Source organism: Paramisgurnus dabryanus, chromosome 10, assembly GCF_030506205.2.
Source record: "Paramisgurnus dabryanus chromosome 10, PD_genome_1.1, whole genome shotgun sequence".
NCBI lineage: Eukaryota > Metazoa > Chordata > Actinopteri > Cypriniformes > Cobitidae > Paramisgurnus > Paramisgurnus dabryanus.
In genome coordinates, this window is record NC_133346.1 from 38,456,334 (window position 1) to 38,462,764 (window position 6,431).

Consider the following 6,431-nt stretch of genomic DNA (forward strand, 5'->3'; position numbering starts at 1 on the left):
AACTTATGTTGTGATTTTATCGATTGAGGGTTCGGCCCCACTGGATGAGAGAAGCGTGGGCGAGCCGAGTGAGGTGTATTTGGAACAGTTGGGAGATCCAACGACAAATTCTACGATCCTTTTCCCCTTGTGCTGGAAATAGTGCCCAACGAGTCACCCGAGAGACCTGGGCTAACTCCTTGTGTCACGTGAAATGTGTGAGAACTGCTGTGGGTGAGTCTTGAACTTTACTTTGTGGGTGTGTGCACTAAAGCTTGTAGTGTGGTGCTGTGCTTTTAGAAACAGGAGTCGCCCTCAGTCCAGTGGAACCGTGGGAAGTTACCAGCGCGTTGTGGCCAGACCAGCGCAAGAGAAGACAACCAGAAAAGTAGGATCTCCGGTGTGTCAGCGCCAGCCCGTGCCAATCCCGAGTGAGGGCAGTGGGAAATCATACCTGCGTAACTGTGTGAGTAAAAGCGATTGGCATCTATTGTGTGGCCCTACGGTATTTTCAAGGGAAGTTGCATGCACATCCTCCATCTTCGTACGGAGCCTCTCCAAGAGTCCGCCCCAGTTCAACACCCCCAGTACCAGAGAGGAGGGGGGAACTAGGGAAGCGTTCAGGCCCGGTACGCACCTACCAGACGTCCCCTTTGTGCAGCAGGCGCCCCGAAAGTCCACTGCCCCCCGGGAGAAGTGTTGGGTAAGACAACCATTGAATACCTTACCTGTGTGGTGTAACTTACCTCTGTTTCTTGCACGCCCTGAAGAGGAATGCAAAGCCCCAGTTTATGAAACCACTTACCTCTGTGTGAATACCTTACCTGTGTGGTGTAACTTACCTCTGTTTCTAGCACGCCCTGAAGAGGAACGCAAAGCCCCAGTTTATGAAACCACTTACCTCTGTGTGAATACTTTACCTGTGTGGTGTAACTTACCTCTGTTTCTAGCACGCCCTGAAGAGGAGCGCAAAGCCCCAGTTTATGAAACCACTTACCTCTGTGTGAATATCTTACCTGTGTGGTGTAACTTACCTCTGTTTCTAGCACGCCCTGAAGAGGAACGCAAAGCCCCAGTTTATAAAACCACTTACCTCTGTGTGAATACCTTGCCTGTGTGGTGTAACTTACCTCTGTTTCTAGCACGCCCTGAAGAGGAACGCAAAGCCACAGTTTATGAAACCACTTACCTCTGTGTGAATACCATACCTGTGTGGTGTAACTTACCTTTGCTTCTAGCCCGACCCAAAGAGGAACATAAAGCCCCAGTCTGAACTTGCTTACCGTGTGAATACCTTACCTGTGTGGTGTAACTTACCTCTGCTTTTAGCACGACCAGGGAACTACACTAACCTTTTCCACTGGTGGCACTTGCGCTACCAACTTTTTCAGTTACTGGGGCAAAATATGATTTGGTCGCACATATTTTTTTCAAGTTATATTAAGGCGCTCTGGATAATAATGAACAATAATGAAACTGTATTGCATACAGATATGCTTTTTTTATACTTGCCATCTTTTAAACCACATGCCTTCTTGTTTTCTTAAACGTTGCACTGTTTTCCACAGATCTGAAATTTACTTGTGGTGGTAGCCGGTGAAAAGGGCAATCATTACCCACTGACAAATAATGGTCTACTATACATGTGACGTAGAACTAATAATGTGTGACACAACACAATACTTTGATTTATTGAAAATGAATATTAATTTCACATTATATTTCATTAATCTAACCACCCCAAACTTTCTTTGCCATTAACAAAGCTGACACTGTTTGTCAAAGCACCACGAAAACACTAACTGTTTTTGCACTGATATATGAAGCTATTAGACCCCTTTTATCAAACTCAATATAATACAATACTATGTATAGTATATTAATAAACAGTGCAGGTCTATAGATTATAAATGTGACTGATGTTATGACTGATGTTATAATGGTAATAATTTCTATTAGATAGAGCAGAAGCAGTAAAAGTGCCTATCTTTCTATTTCTCTCTTGCCGATTTAAAAAGCTTAATCCACTCAGTATTTCAGATTTAAAAGTCTACTTGCTGTCCCGGTGACAGACTTTACATTGCTTTGCTCGTTCAGTGCAATGGGCTTGACATTAGCACTGCTTTTTTGCTACAATCTCTGTGCGAACTTAATATGGACATGGTTTTAGAAAAGATATGGTTTATTAATAATAAGATTATTAAAAAAATGTGTGAAAGAAAATGCAGTGTGTGGTCGTAACAAGAACCATCGCCATACAAACCGGAGGCACGCTGAAACTGTCAGGAATGAAAACAGAAGATCCCAGTGCGGATAACAGAAAATGTATTTAAATGATGATGTGTGTAAAATGACAATAGCACGTCTGGGCTCAAAGCCACACCAAGGCAGACGGCTGGGAGTGGGGAGCACACACAGGCACTGGGGCGAAAAACCACACACGTTCGGGCTCCAGCCAGACAACGAACGGTGGGAGAGAGTATATATGGCCAGATCACCTCACGCAGGGAGAGTCGTAGTCAACCCGGCTGCTGGCACACGAGACAGGTGGTAGAGAGGAATCCTGCGGCGGGCAGAGGGAGAGAGAGCGTTAGTGGTGCTGACGAGGGGAGCTGGACAGCTCCAATGCTGAAGGACCTTCCCACTGGACAGCGGCCAAGCCGCGATGAGCGTCCGCAGTAACAAGTGAAAGACCTGTCTATAAATCCAACTGAAGGTGAAGGCAGTCCGCAACAGACAGCAGTGAAACAGTCCTGAGAGCCGTAGGTGAAAGCAAACTCTCAGCAAATCTTCATGGGCAGCAGAGAGCACAGATTAGAAAAATGCGAAATAAAACCAAACTAGAAACAGACACAGTACAAGACTAGAAACTAGCGATGCTAGTAATGGCGAGAAACATACACAGACGAACTTGCAGGGAACAAACAAACACACAGGGATTAAATACTAAACCGATTGGGCATCAAATGAATATCAGGTGAGGGACGCAGGTGAAGGAAATGACACTAATGACACCCGTGACAGAGCCGCGCCCGTGTGAAACTGTCAACACAAAAACATGAACAGAGAAACAAAAATACAGCAGTCACTAAAACCAAAGTCACAACAGAAACTGCACTCAAGCTTTAGCGCGGTAGCGCTCATGGCCGTTTTCCGATCGACTCGGGTTATAAACACAATATTAATCAGACTTGGGACCCAAAGTAATTAAACTAGGACCTAACCGGACCCAACAGAACATTTAAAATATAAACCCGAAACCATACGGGTCCCGCGTCCTCAGTGAAGAAAGACCTCTGCTCAAGTTCAGAAACATGGAAGACACTGCGCTTGCGTCGCGTCACACCCAATTCATTGAGAAACAGCTGAGCACGCTAATAACGCACACTGATAGGGAGAGACACGACGTGCTTTCACGCAAAATGAAGCCAACGTGTTGAAGGCTCAGAGCACGTTATAAAACGTGTTCTTAAAATCCACATTTCTGTTTTAATAAATGCTCATAGTAAATCATGGCATATTGTCTAAGACATTAGGTAGCACATTTGCGACCCATTAAAAATAAGGGTCGCAACGGCAGTTCAAAAGGTCGCATATGCGACCATTTTGGTCGCAGTGTAGCTCCCTGACGACCCGAAGAGGAACATAAAGTCCCAGTCTGAATTCACGTACTGTGGTGCGAATACTTTACCTGTGTGGTATAACCTACCTCTGCCTCAAGTACGACCCGAAGAGTGGCATAAAATCCCAGTCTGAACTTGCCTGCTGTTGTGTGATACTTCACCTTACGGTGCAACTTACCTTTGCTTCTGACGCGCCCCGAAGCGGAACGCCAAGTCTCAGCTGGTAAAGTACTTACCTCCGTGTGAATTCCTTACCCGTGTTGCATAATCCATCTCTGCTTTCAGTCCCGGCCGGCGAGAGTATCACTCCTGGGGGCCATTGTGGACCTGTTCCTCTCCTTCCCATCACTTCCTTTTTAAACGGCCGGGAGGTGGCCAGAGGAGTTCGCCAGTGACCCTAAGGGGCGAGAGAAGGGACAAATACCTCAGACAATCACCAGTGGCAGGTAGTGGACAAAGTATCAACCAAAGAACTAAATCGTTTTTCCTGCTCTGCCTCCAGGAGAAGTGGAGGGCGCCACGGATTGTAGAAACCCCTTTTGGAAAGGAGTCCTAGCCCCCGCTCTAACTTGGAGTTGTCCTGGACCCAAGAAGAAGAGACTGTTTTAAATTACCCTTCCCCTTTTCCCTTATCTTTTAAATATTTAATAAAGTTGTATTTTAATTGTAGTATACTTGTCTGTCTGGTCATTGGGGTGGTCTTGGGAACCTCCTCGAGGTGGAAACTAGGAAGGGGCGTGACCCTTTTAGCTATCTTGGGTCCGCTCCGACCTGTGACAAAGACTTTAAAACCTTTATTACTTACGATGTTAGTGGCTGCTGTCCATGGGAATGGTGCTGAATTGGTAGACAGCAATCTTTCTGGACTATCTGCACGTTGTGTTAAATCCCATGCGCAACACTCAGATAAATATAGTGTGTTTGCACGAAAGAGTTTGGTCTAAAAAACGTTTTTTACATACAGACACTAAATATCTATGCAGACACTTAAATGAAGAATTGTAATACACTGATTATTTATTCAGGGGGTTTACCTTTATTTCTGAATATGGAAAAATTACAGAGGTCTGAATTTTCGTGACCCTGTTGTTGCAGCCACAAAACATCCGGAGTGTAAGGTGGTTACAAATTCAGCATTGTGAAGCATCCTGCTCAATTCGTCCTTGGGAAGGAGTTTCTGTTAAGATTTTTTTCTTTCTGCAAACTCTCTAAATCTGATTCAGGCTCAAACTGCAAGGTAATACCGATGCAATAGCCTACTAGAGGCAGTTTACAGAGAAAATTGTGTTTTGATTATCTGTACACGCATGAGAAACCGAAACCCAATTATGTTAATAGACATTTCGAACGCTACAAGGATTGACCAATCACAATCGTTTAGAATCCCTGACCAATCAGAGTATACATGACGTTTGTGGGGGTCGGGCTTTGAAGAGACGCTCTACAATCAAGCGTTTTGGAGAGAGATGTTGCAAATATCTATATTATGAGAAAAATAATGCGGGTTTTTTTTACTTTAATTCAAACAACAGTATTGTGGTAGACCACAACAATAAATATATAAACTTTTTGTGGTCATTTTAGTGGCTCTTTAAGGCATTTTCCATTGATATGTATATTGTGGTCTTGCTAGAATTGTACATTATTGGAGTTGGCTGGTTAGCTCAAGAAAATAACCATATGGTTATAACATGGTGATGGTTTAACTAGGGTTATTTATTAGCAAATTTTTTGGTCGGTTTCCCCGACAGGGTTTAGGATAAGCAAGAACTAGGCCTAAGTTACACTCTAAAAAAAATAATCCGTAAAAAAACGGATAATGTCCTGGCAGAAAATTACCGGCACATTTTCCGTTATGTTTACAGACATTTCTGTTTATTCAAAAACTGAACATTTTGTAGATTTATAGAACACTGTCTGTAGATTTACAGAACATTGTCCATAGCCTTTAGGGACACCTCAATCCGAATATGAAACGCAACAATGGTGACAATCAACAACAAAGCTTCATGCCGCAATGCATGCTGGGTACCAGGATTGTGGAAAACTCTTTCTTAACATTTACTCTCACCATTGTTGAGATTTGTATCCAAAGTGTTGATGTCTCTGAAGCAAAAACCACAGCTGACACATTTGCAGCAATCTTATTCAATACAGTGTGTTTTTAGATCAGCGTAGAGTGTCACTCTTATACATTTCAGTTCTTCATTCTTATTTTATCATTTCATATTTAAATGCCAAGCAGCTAGTGATGTTACGTCTGACACCGAAGCTTCGTTGCTTGCTTCGGACTCGAAAAGTCCTCGCAATGAACCACTGTTTCGGAGCTTGTATCGTTACGTCACTAGTCACGTGAAATACGACGTCTGAAGCAAACACACTGGTTCATTTCTCTAGTGAACCACACGACATGCTTTGACAGCCCAATCCGGCGTTGACAGGTTTGAAACTTGGCGGCTTTATTTTTTCACGCAAGTGAAGCCAAACCATAGAAAAGCTTTCTAAACAATTTTGTGTACTCCAGGATCATCTGTTTCATGCGAGAGAATATTCTCCAAAGCTGGTGAATTTGTAAAAAAAAAAAAAATCGCCCACATCACCAAATGTATAGCCTAACGTTAGGCTATATTATAAAATTATTAAAAATATAAACATGTATTATAATTAATACAAAATTATATTTCTGAATAAAAACCACTACATTTAATGAATACCCTGCTCCACATTATCCAAGCCCTGTCCAGTTGCCCTCTGCCACATTATAAATAAATTTTTAAATGCATAAATGTCCAGTTAGTAAGTTGTAGAGTGCTGTATCCTACAGCTAAA